Genomic DNA, 13,265 nt, shown 5'->3' with positions numbered 1-13,265 from the left:
ATGAATGGCTCTTTCTTAGTTTTCCAAGGATGCTCAGTACAGGACCATCCTTGATGCAAAGGAGAGAAGGTAACCCACTATTGAGATGTTTTTGGGTACTAAGGACTAAATCTCTTTGGGAAGGAAAACCCTTTCCTGTCTGTCTTGTGAAACTGACTGTGTCTTACAAACTTGCATTTCTCAAACTTGATCACACATCAGAATCCCCAGGAGGGATCGTAACAACACAGACTGTTGGGCCCTATCCAGAGTTTCTGATTCAGTAGGTCTTGGAAGAGGCCCAGGAACTGGCATTTCCAACAAATTCCCAGGTGATACTGATGCTGCTGGTCTGGAAACCACAATTTGAGAACCACTGCTCAAGGGAAGAAGTGTTATAAGTGGATTTCCCCTTATCTCAGCCACAGGTGCCTGCTGGATGGAACACCTAAGTGTCTGCACTCTCTAATCTTTGTGGGATTTCCTTTGTTTGTTTGCATTTTCCTGTGATTTAAATCTTAAAGTTAGCTTGTTCCATGTGTGGAACTTTAGCTCCCCAATTTAAAAAGGAATTTTGCAAAGCTATGCCACTATTATCTAGTGGCAACTCTTTCTTTCTACAGCTTGTATAATAATATTGAGTGTTTATAAAGCCTGTGTTCATCCAGAATTGGGTTTTAAAATTTGGTCAGAAGACTTTACTTGAATCACAGCAGTCTTGTAGGAAAAAAATAACCCACACATAACGCTGAGAAAGAAACCTTTATTTATGCTAATCCCACTGAGTATCTCTTTGTGTTGGCTTGTTCCCTCATGAATGCTCATTGAGAAGTCACGGTCTCCTCCTGAAACCCCAGTGAGGCAGGGAGGAGCGGGTGTGCAACGTTGCCGTCTCTCAGCTGCCACCTCTGAATTCCATCTCTGTGTTCTTACTCTACCATCAGGCAGAGGTATACAATGGTTTCCCTTTACAGAGCCAGGACAGTGGTCATCTAGACACTTACGCCAAGGTCGGAGAGACAGAGGCATCTGTGAGTGACGGCCTCTGGCGCCCTTGGGACCGGCAACCAACTTGAGGGATTTCCCTGTCTAAAGGCATGACGTGCGTGTCCATACCCCCGGGGTCAGAGACTAAATCGAGATGAGTAAGAGGGAGGAGAAGTCAGTGTTTCATTGGGAAAGGGGGAAACTTGTTTATATGCTCCCCCACCTATAAATTAATCTCTCAGAGACAAGACTCACTTTCAGAAAGAACACTTGCTGACATTGATTGACGACAGGCCTTGAATGACCAAAGAATATTAATGAAGTTCCTCTATGTGCCTCACTCAGTCATTGTCAGAATATATGACCATATGTATAACCAAATAGCCAGAAGCTTGGTGTCTATCTTAAAAACCCTGCTCTGTGTTCTAGTCTATGTAATATTTGAAAAGGTAGGAGAGAGTACTTCTATTTATCTTCATGTGTCAGAGTTTGGGACCCCAGCTCAGGAGGCCAATAATCCTACAATCTCTAGAGCATAGTGAACTTGGGACTGTGAATTTGCTTTGCCAGGTTTGTATCTGTGCTTTTGATCTACACTGAAATTACAGAAGCCAAGCACTGCCACTACCCACCAATAAGTCTTACAAAGATTCCTTTTCAACAATCTGTATATGTACTGACCTCTACATGTATGTGCCAACATGAGAAATACTAACTGCTACAAACATCCACTGCCTTTGGGTAGGGAAGTCACATATCCAAAGTCTACAAAAATATAGCTAGGTGTCACTTGTCTCCCCTTTGCTTCTCCACCTCTGTTCATGTGATGCCTAATAATGAAGAATGACTTTTCACTTGTGCCCATTTGCTGGCTTCTACCCAGATACTCACTTACTTACCCAGATATTAAATCCATCTAGAACTGAAGACCAGAGAAAGATATTTACTTTGGGGTAATCAATGCAAGTGAAGGAACAATCTACAGGAACCCATCTTATTTGAAGGTGAAAGTTGCTTCTAATAATTCTTCCAGGAGTGCATCCCACTCTTGATTTCTAACTGGGTGTGTCAGTTACCTATGGCCACGATAATGCTGTGTAACACACAGCTCTCAGCGCCTCCGTGGCATACAACAATAAGCAAGTACGGCTCACATGTCCCGGTGGTCACTGGGGTGGTTCTCCCAGTTCTGGCCAGTCTCACTCACTTCTGTCAGCTGATTGAGGCTGGCTTTGGCCAGGCAGCTGAGGCAATTCAGTTCTGTTCCACATGCCTCCTGCCACACGGATAGCCCAAACGTGTTCTCATGGCTGCAACAAAGACACAAGAAGGACAAGTGGACAAGGCTCCTCGAGGCTTAGGCTCAGAACTGGCATGTCATCGTTTCTGTGGCATTCTATCAGCCTCAGAAAGTCACAAGACCAGTTCACATTCAAGGAGATGAGGAAGCAAGTTCTGCCTCTTGTGAGAAGAACTGAAAAGCCACGTCAGAGTGTTTGGCTGTAGACAAAAAGTAAAGGATTTGGAACCATAAAATGCAGTAAATCTTTCACAGTGAGATCCTCCCCCAATTATAGTTCTGGCCAGGATTTGGTGGTTGCTTAAGAGATATACTGTCATTACCCTCCTTCAATACCTGCAGTAAAATGTGGAGGTAGTCAATCACATCTTCTCTTGAGGCTGGTGTTTCAGAACATTTTTACAGAGGCCTTACGTAAGTCCTCGGCATACCTTTATCACGACCATGATTGTCGCCACAGGGGCGCTCCTAACTAGAGTTATCTGCCACAGAGCATCCAGTGACTGTGAACCTCAGCAGTGGACAGAAAATGGTAGCTTGTTGAAAATCCTGGTGAGGTGGGAAAGGGGCCCAAAAGCAGCTGGAAGAGAAGAGTGTTGTCATAAAAGAGTCTTGGGAGCTTGTGTAAGGTGTGAAAGTGTTAATTGCTCCACCATATCCGACTCTTTGCGACCTCATGGACTGTAGCCCACCAGGCTCCTCTGTCCATGCCATTCTCCAGGCCAGAATACTGGAGTGGGCTGCCATTTTCCTCTCCAGGGCATCTTCCTGACCCAGGGATCGAATCCAGGTCTGCTGCATTGCAGGCAGATTCTTTACCGTCTGAGCCACCAAGGAGCTTGCAGTAAATATTTTCCTTAGCGTTGATTTACTTGGCTACACTGAGTCTTAGCTGTGGCAGGCAAGATCTTCACTGCCTCATGCAGGACCTTTCTCTGTGGCACGCAGACTCTAGCTGTGTCTCTCGAGCTTCGGAGCACATGGGCTCAGTGTTTGTGGCGCACGAGCTCAGCTGCTTCATGACAGGTGGGATCCCAGATCCCCAACCAAGGACTGAACCCATGTCCCCCACACCGCAAAGCAGACTCCCAACCGCTGGACCACTGGGAAGTCCCCATAGTCAATAACGTTTGAGAAGGATCAAGTGAGGTACAATTGAGGGAGGAACTAGATGGCTCCAGTCTGTTCTTCCTGGAGAGCTTCCACCAGAAAGCAGGGGAGGAGTTTGATCTCCACAGCCTCTGGCTTCCTTCTGGCAGAATCAGAGATGACTGGCGTGAATCATGTTGGAGTCCCCTTAAGCACTTAGCTGGCAGATTTGATTTTCACCCCAGGCTGTGACTACTTCCTGTGGCCAACAGAGAAAAGCCCCATAACCATTTCTGAATTCTTGTCCATGGAGTTGCTCTGAGGCAGTCTTACCACATAAGTCCAGCTCAGTCTCTGGGCACTCGCTAAAAGGTGTCAGCCATTGATTGGGCTTCCCTGATAGCTCAGCTGGTAAAGAATCTGCCTGCAATGCAGGAGACCCCAGTTCGATTCCTGGGTCGTGAAGATCCACTGGAGGAGGGATAGGCTATCCACTCCAGTATTCTGGCCTGGGGAATTCCACGGACTGTATAGACCATGGGGTCGCAAAGAGTTGACTTTCCGAGCGACTTAAAAAAAAAAAAATACCCTTTGACAGCTGGCCCCACCCTAACATATAACACAGAGTGTGGACGTTGGTTGTACCATGCTCGGGGTGTAAACGTCAAGGTTGGGGATGGGGCAGTTGGCAGAGAGGAGAGCTCTACCGCTTGCTAATGAGATGAAAGGAATCCCTTAATGGTATTGCAATCCTTCTGGCTTACTCTCGATATAAGCTGTCTACTCACTACTGAATCTACTGAAATACTGAAGCATGCATTCCTGGTCCCACTGGAGCACACAGCAGTCATCACCTTAACGCTGCTTCTCACACCTGACCTCAGAAGAACAAGGGTAGGAACTATGTTAACTATCGAGCACGGTGAGAGCCACTGAAGATGATGTGGTTAACCAGCTGAGGCTTGAAGCTCCTGGTGCTCCGGGAGGAAGTCTGAAATGCCTGTTGGCCCATGGCTTCAGGCAGACTTGGAAGCTGTGCAGGAGCTGAGATGGATGTCTGCTCACATCCGTGTCAGGGAGGGAGGGTGCACAGGCCAGGCCAGGCGTCCTCACCTCACCGCAGCCGATGTGCTTGGAGATTGTTCTCTGTGAATGGGCTCCGGGATCACCAGCGCCAGGCTCTGCTACTTCTGCAGCTCCTTTCTAGAGACCTCACTTTCCCCACAATCAAAACAGCACGCACAACCTGCCTCATGTGCTGAGGCTGAGGAGGGTGCCTGGTACAGACTACAGTACTGCGGTTTAGCACCTGCTCAGTGGGACAGATTCTACATGGCGTTCATGCAAGGCATTCAGTGACACATCTGAAGGGCATTGTGCAACAAGGGAAGAGAGGGGCTTTCCTGGTGGCTCAGTGGTAAAGAGTCCACCTGCCAATGCAGGAGATATGGGTTCGATCCTTGATCCAGGGAGATCCCACATACTGTGGAGTAGCCAAGCCCCTATGACGCAACTATTTGAGCCTGCGCTCTAGAAACCAAGACCCACAACTCCTGAAGCCCACGTGCCCTGGTGCCCATACTCCGCAAGAAAAGCCACCGCAATGAGAAGGTTGCACACAGCAACTAGAGTAGCCCGCACTCTCTACAAGTAGAGAAAAGCCCGTGCAGCAAGAAAGACCTGGCACAGCCAAAAATAAGACTATTTTAAAAAAAGGGAAGAGAGGAGCTCTGTGTTGCCCCAGCAGGAAGGGGTCTGAGTCCTAAGCCAAAAATCCAACAACCAGCACACAACACATGTTTTTTTAAAGATATTTTGATGTGGACCACTTTTAAAGTCTTTATTGAATTTGTTACAACACAGCTTGTTTTATGTTTTGGTTTTTTAGCAATGAGGCATGTGGGATCTTAGATCCCCACCCAGGGATCAAACCCACACCGCCTGCATTGGAAGCGCAGTCTTAACCACTGGACCACCAGGGATGTTCTCCCACTCAACACATTTAAATGGCACCCCGCATGAGACAGGGACCAGGAACTAAGTTCATTCAGCTAAGCCAACAAAACAGATGTTTGTTCAACTAAATGAAGCCTGAATGAGCACTGCTGGTCCCTCTGTGAGGGTGCTTGTTAGGGATGTGTAGGCATCCTGAGGTCCCCGCCAAGGCTGAGTCGGCTGTCTCCACTTCCTCTGAGCCCTCTGGCTCACTTCATTCATCTGTGCAACCTGGCGTGTCAGCTCCCCCTAGTGGCCAGTGGTGAACACACCCTCGCATGAGCCAGTCAGGAGTTACAAAATTGGAAGGAATGATGCTAAAGCTGAAGCTCCAGTACTTTGGCCACCTCACGCGAAGAGTTGACTCAGCGGAAAAGACTCTGATGCTGGGAGCGATTGGGGGCAGGAGAAGAAGGGGACGACCGAGAATGAGATGGCTAGATGGCATCACGGACTCGATGGACGTGAGTCTGAGTGAACTCCAGGAGATGGTGATGGACAGGGAGGCCTGGCATGCTGCGATTCATGGGGTCGCAAAGAGTCGGACACAACTGAGTGACTGAACTGATAAGCACTTTTCACACATCAAATCAATCAGAAATCTCAAGGTTGAACCAGGCATAATAAATGGTAAAGTTCATGAACTTTACATATATATTTGTGTGTGTGCACATGCATGCACTCCAGGCCACAAAGTAAGGTGTATTTGTTACAGGTTAGTGCCGAAGTTTAAAAGCCTGTAAAACCTAGGTCACACATGATGGAACCAGGCCCTCCCCAGTTGTGGTTCCTCGTGGCAAGGAGGAAGCATCCTCAGGCACCCCTTTTGTTGATTCATTCTTAGGGATTTGGGGGTGGGCCGGGGGTGGGTAACACAAAAGCTGGAGAAGGCACAATCCTTCTTTATTGAGGAGAGAACAACACAGATGGTAGACAGCCACAAACCCGTGAAAGAAGTAAAAGCAAGTTACAGCGCAGCAGGCCCCTGGGAAGGGTGCAGCTGCTGCTGCTGCTAAGTCGCTTCAGTCGTGTCCGACTCTGTGCGACCCCGTAGACAGCAGCCCACCAGGCTCCCCTGTCCCTGGGATTCTCCAGGCAAGAACACTGGAGTGGGTTGCCATTTCCTTCTCCAATGCATGAAAGTGAAAAGTGAAAGGGAAGTCGCTCAGTCGTGTCCAACTCTTCGTGACCCCATGGACCGCAGCCTACCAGGCTCCTCTGTCCATGGGATTTTCCAGGCAAGAGTACTGGAGTGGGGTGCCATCGCCTTCTCTGAAGGACGCAGCAGGCAGAGCCAAGAGGAGGCGGGAGGCCTGGGAAGACTGGCCCAGAGCCGCATCCTGAAGGAAACCAAGGGCACGGAAGTGCGAGAAGAAAGGGATTTTACCTCACAGCAGGCTGTAGCTGGAAAGGACTTGGGGGGCTGACGCCATCAGCACCTCATTTTTTTCCCTGGTAACCCATATTTATATCCTCATGGACTATTAAAAAAGTTTCAAAGTTTGTATAGCACATGTCTGTCTCCTTCAAAGTCAGCTTATTTCTCCCTCTCTGTGTTTGACTTCTCCTTACTATGCTTGATTGTTGTGTTTTTTTTTTTGTGGTAAAGTATATATAACATGAAGCTTGCTGTTGTAACTGTTTTTAAGTGTATGATTCAGAGGCATCGAGTACATTCACAGTGTTGAATCATCAACCCTATCACCCATTTCTGAAACGTTTTCATCACCCGAAACTGTAACCGTTGAGCAATAACTACTCACTTCCTATTCAGCTTTGACCCTGGCCATGTTAGTTCTACTTTCTATCTCTGGATTGGCCTTTCCAGATATTTAGTGAAATCGTGTAATACTTGTCTTTTTGTGTCTGGTGTATTTCACTTAACATAATGTCTTCAAGTTTCATCCATGTTGTAGCCTGTGTCAGAACTTCATCACTGCTTCTGGCTGAATAGCAGTCCATCATATGTGTATGTGACTTTCTATTTGTCCGTCTGTGGGTGGACACTTGGGTTATCTCACCTCATTTTCAGTGAAGGGACTGAAGTTCTGAGTGGTTCAGGTGACCCCATTACTCCGTGGGAAGCCGGATCAGAGAGACCGGGTCTCCCGCTTCCCAGGCCAAGACACTGCTCCAGGCTACCGAACCTGACACCCTTTTATTTCAGGTTCTCCTCTGATTTCAAAGTGAAAATAACAACAACAGCGAAATCTCATAGCACTTAACTACATCCCAGGCACTGTTCTGAGTGCTTCGTGCACGTTAACTCATTTCCGCGTTACTCTAAGACCTGTGAGGTGGTTGTACAGCATTACTTTCCCCTCTTAACAGATGAGGAAATAAGCACAGAAAGGTTCAGGAACTTGCCCACTGCCACACAGCTATTAAGTGACAAAGCCAGGCCAGGAACCCAGCTCCAAATTCCCTACGCTTAATGACTCTACCCCACTGCCCCCAGCCTTATAGAGAGAAAAGCTTTCTTCACTAAAGCCGCACATCCCAGTTTCTAGTGTTAGAGACTCGATTCCAGGGAAGAAGCCAGTCAAGGTGCTCTTTCTCTGAGATTAACTCAGGAAGAAAGTTTACCCCAGAAAAAAGACTGCAAGTTGAATCTCACCTGCCTTTTACACAAACGTCCATGGTTCTAAAGTCTGCATGGGGTCTCATGGGACAGAGTCTCCTCCCCTGACCTGGATTATCTGGAAACTTCAGAGCAAAGGAACATCCTCCAGGCCTGGAACTGGTTCCCTGAAACATTCTAGACTCCACTCAGCTAAAGGCACAGCAGTCTGACCCTCAGGGTGCCCTGACTGCTGAGAGTCAGTTGGCTTTCCACATGCCTCTGAGTGTCACTCTCCAGATTTCCACAGCCACTGGAGTTAGGGTGAAGCCAGTTACCTGCAGAACCCTGAAGAGTCACACAAGTCCCTGACAGCCCTGCCCCAGGTATACTTACATCATGTGACTTGTTGACTAGGAAGATGGAAGCTTCCAGAAAGAAAACCAAAGAGAATCCATAGCTGCTTTCTCCAAGCTTCTTATACTTGGAAAAGCAAGTGCTGAAGAAATCACTCCCATCCTAAGGAGGAGGAAAATTGGAGGGAGTCCCGCTGTCTCCAGTAAAACAAACAAGGACACCTAATTTCCAGGCACTGCCGAGAAGATGTATCATTAGAAAGTCTGAGTTCCAAGAGACTCTGTGTCCTTGCGGTGTGGCTGTCTGAGTTCTCTAGGTTGTGGTTTCAGCCAGGAAGTCGAAGAACTTCAGCTGATGGGTCAACAAGAACAGAACTTAACCTGCCACAGCACATGGACCTGTAGCTTTGGTAAGACTGTTAAAGTGTCCTCCTGAAGCAACCAGTTGCTGGCTTCTGACATTTCCTTTGGGGAAGCTACAAATTGCTAAATCTTCCCAGCTGGCGCTAGTGGTAAAAAAAAAAAAGAAAGCCTGCCTGCAGTGCAGAAGACACAAGGAACATCAGTTTGGTTCCCAAATCGGGAAGATCCCTTGCAGAAGGAAATGGCAACCCACTCCAGTGTTCTTGCCTGGAGAATCCCATAGACAGAGGAGCCTGATGGGCTACAGTCCCTAGGGTCTCAAAGAGTCTGGCCATTTTGAAAACTTCCTCTTCAATCTTACCCATCCACCCACCTGTATTAAGCAAGCTCTCCTGTATCAGAATTCAGATAATACAGAAATCAGGTGATGCAGTCAAGGACGGGGGAACTGTTTTTCCTGCGCCAGATTGGAGACTGCAGCTCCAGAACTGTTCTCTGGAACTCAACATAACGCCTCCCAACCCCGGCTCTGCACATATGGCCCGTGATCCCCTCTTGCTCAGAAGTCTTCACAGATGGGCACCCTTGAGTTTTAAGGAAGCCAAAGACCCTGTCCAGAGGTGAGGTAAGAAGGAATCCACGGTAGCAGGAAATCAGCAAAACCTGTAGGCTCAGCCCCCCGCCAGAAATGCGCAGGCCCCAGAGGAGTCACACAAGCACCCACCTCTCCTGCCCTAGTTACAGCCAGGACCCATTGACCAGGAAGAGAGAAGGTTTAAGAAGAAAAGCCAAAGACAGCAGATTCCCTGGTGGCTCAGTGGTAAAGAATCCACCTGCCAATGCAGAAGACAGGGTTCAATCCCTGATCCAGGACGATCCCACATGCTGTGCAGCAACAAAGCCCATGCGCCGCAAGTACGGAGCCTGTCTCTAGAGCCCAGGAACCTCAGCTACAGAGCCCTGTGCCCTAGAGCCCAGGCTCCCCGAAAAGAGAAGCCACCGCAGCGAGAAGCCCTCACACTGCAACAACCTTGCCACAACTAGAGGAAAGCTGTGCAGCAACGAAGACCCAGCACAGCCAAAAATAAATGAGTAAAATTATTTTTTCAAAAAACCACAGCTGCCTTGTCCAAGCCTCTTCTGCTTGTAGCAGCAAGTGATTAGGAAATCACATGAGATCACGCTTGTGAAAGCATTTTGCAGACTTGCACAGGTGTTCTAGAAACGTTAGCTATTTTGCTAAGCATAAGGGAATTTTTTTCTTTGAGGGAAGATGGTCTTTCATCTTCCTAAGTTTTGCTCCTAGAGCAGACAGGCACTCACACAGAAACAGCATCTTTCGAGTTACCCCAGGAGTGTGGACAGCACAGGCTGGTGGGAATGGACCAAGTTGTGGACCTCCTTGTTCAGGTTGGATTGTCCACTGCAGCACTGAACCTAGGCACGCTGCTCTGATGGGGAAGAGCAAGGAGGCTTTCCTGAGAAACCTGCCGCCTGTCTTTGTTGGGTGTGGGGACGAAGGAATTCGGATCTGCTGTGAGGCAGTGCCAGGGCTCCATTCACTCTGGTGTTTCTCTCAGTGTTGGGCTGACTCCATCACTCCTCCCGGCTGCCCTGTAGAATGTTCAGGGCTCACTCCCATGTATTTCACAACCCCCTCCTCTGTTACAGCTCCCTCAACCGTGCTCCCATGCAGTAGCCGCTGACGTCTATCCATTCCTGCCTGTTCTCCTGATTCTATGCTAAGCGCTTCACATACGTCCCCTCATCCAGTCCCACTAGCTGGGTGATCACCAAGCCCACCCGCCCCACCTCCGTTGCAGCTCTGTGTCCCTCCCCTTTGCCCACTGCTCATCCCTTAGTCCAGCACACCCCCACTCCTGGTTTGGCAGGCGGGTGGATTGGTCTCCCCACCACCAGCCTTGTCCCCATTCAGCACAGATGTATAATCCCGTTTAAAGCCACCAGATGGCTCCCTCACTTTCCTCCTCAGTCTGGCTTCATGAAATTGAGTTCAGCCTCATCACATTTCCCCTGCATTTTCCAACCGAGCCAAACTGCCACAGGGGTTCCTAAGCTTAAGCTCTCTTGCCATCCACTTTGTTACTCAGAGCTTCTCCCCTCTGTGTTCAACAGAGAGCTCAGGCTCCTTGAGTTCTCTCACTTCGGAATATCAAACACTGGTCTCTTTGCCAAGGAAATGTGTCTGCATGATCCAGAGAAGCATGGCCCCAACCAGGGTTATAGTATGTGTGTGGTTTTGTCCATATCAGTACGACACACCCCTAATATATCCTTCCGTCTGGTGGGAAGGAAGGTGGTCATTGTGGACACTGGAGCCAGCTTAGTCAGGGATTCAGCACAGGCCAACACCAGCCTCCTGTACTGGTTCTGAGTTACGGGGCAGGACAGTGTTGCACCGTCCCAGCCCCTCTTCTCTCCACCCTCTGCCTGACAGCATCAGAGCCTCCACCCTCACTAGACCAGAAGCTTGCCTCCTGCTCTGCAGAGTGTTTCTTTTCATGCATGAAACTTAAATGGCCAGTAATGTTGGCATATAAAGTAGAGTGCTTCAGACTTCATGGTGGTTCAAGCGGGGGATTCTTCATTTTGAAAGCACGATAAAGGCAGAACTGTATTGTCCTGTAGGTTATTAGACATGCCGTACATCATACCAAGTAAGATGAGGGCCCGTAGAGGGCTCCCTGGACCAGCTCAACTAGATCTGGCTCTTGCCCTAACTTCACTCGCTTTCAGGGCAACCTCAAGAGATGAGCCTTTTTTTGCCTGTGTTAGAACCACAAGAGTCTGTCTTTGTACTAACATTCTAAAATATTATGAGATTAGAATAAAACATCATCAAAGTAAACTTCTTTCCTATTAAATGAGATTACACACTCTTCCTGTTCTACAATTAGATTTTTTCAGGCTTCCCTGGTGGTTCAGTAAGAATCCGCTTGCCAGTGCAGGAGACCCTAGAACCGATGCTACACAACAAGAGAAGCCACCACAATCAGAAGCCCACACGCCCCAACCAGAGAGAAGCCGCCGCTCTCCAGGAAAACCTCCCAGAAATTAAGAACCTCCTGCTTGGACCACCCTGAAGTCTGGAAACCCTGCACAACCAAAAAGAAATACAATTATAAAGAATGAAAGATATTTTTCACTCCAGTAAAGACAAGGAAAAAAGAATTTAAAGAGGTCTACTTTCTTTAAAAAACTAAGTGCAAATTAAAATACTGTTGAATGATAAACTCTTGCAATGTTTCATCTCAATGACAATGCCTTTTTTAAAAAAAAGCCAACTTAATAGAATCTCGGTCTCCTACAGTGTCGACACTTGTCGGTACTCTCATTTTTTTCTCTCCACATTCATTTTTTATTCTTCAGTCCTCCTTCTGTTTCCTGTAATGAATTATGAAATATTTCATTAGTTTGGGTATGTATTTAATAGTTGAACATATTCTTTTCCTAATGTAAAGGAATGCAGGGTTTATGGCCGTACATATCCTAAGAGAATGCAGGAAGCAAGAAGCAAGACCCATCCTCTCTGCCCAGGCCGGGGGAGCTGTGTGTCCTGCGGCTCTCTGCCCCCTTGTGTCTGCACTGGGTTACTGCACTGCCCTCCCTGGGCTCGGGGCAGCTTCTGATGAGACATGGGGCAGATTCCCCGGGAAGAGACAGTAGGAGGGACCAGTGACTGGCGGGATAAACACGAACTGGGACAGGCACTGGGACTGATGAGGGGGGCCCACCACTCCATCTGGTTGAAGGCACAGGCCCTGTGCATCTTTCTTGTCTTTTCTTGCTTAACATTTGAGAGAATCCAGTACTTCCAAGTGGCTGATACTCCTTGGAGTTAGTTGGACCTTATAGCAACCCTGGTGGCTTCCCTGGTGCCTCAGTTGGTAAAGCATCTGCCTGCAATGCGGGAGACCCAGGTTCTATTCCTGGGTCAGGAAGATCCCCTGGAGAAGGAAATGGCAATCCACTCTAGCACTCTTGCCTGGAAAATCCCATGGATGGAGGAGCCTGATAGAACCCCCCTGCGATCCATGGGGTCGCAAAGAGTCGGACACGACTGAGCGACTTCACTTTCACTTTTCAGAACTGCATCATCTGAGATGGATCAAGGGCTCCCTCCCATTATACATTTGTTTCCCAGGCCACACCCAATTCTGTGAGATGGGAGAACACGTGCTCCCAAGATCCAGCAGTAAAATGAAGGAACTCTTCAATCAGACATCTTTTAGACTCGTGCTTTCCCCCTTCACAGCTGAGACTGTGGGCAAGTTCCTTTACCTTTTTAAGCATTCGTTTCTACATCTACAGAATGTAGGTGATAATAAACACCTGCCTCCTGACTTGTGGCTACTGAACTTCTAGCAAGCCAAATGGATGTAATGTTATTGTCAAGATTAAATGAAAAGTCATTACTGTTGTTGTTGTTCAGCCACTAAGTCATGTTCAACTCTTTGTGACACCATGGACTGCAGCACACCAAGCCTCCCTGTGCCTCACTATCTCCCAGAGTTTGCCCAAGTTCATGTTCATTGAATCGGTCATGCCATCCAACCATCTAATCCTCTGTTGCCCTCTTCTTCTGCCTTCAATCTTTCCCAGCATCACAGTCTTT

Source organism: Capricornis sumatraensis, chromosome 6, assembly GCF_032405125.1.
Source record: "Capricornis sumatraensis isolate serow.1 chromosome 6, serow.2, whole genome shotgun sequence".
Taxonomy (NCBI): domain Eukaryota; kingdom Metazoa; phylum Chordata; class Mammalia; order Artiodactyla; family Bovidae; genus Capricornis; species Capricornis sumatraensis.
The sequence above is the reverse complement of the archived record's forward strand: the minus strand, read 5'-3'. Positions refer to the sequence as shown.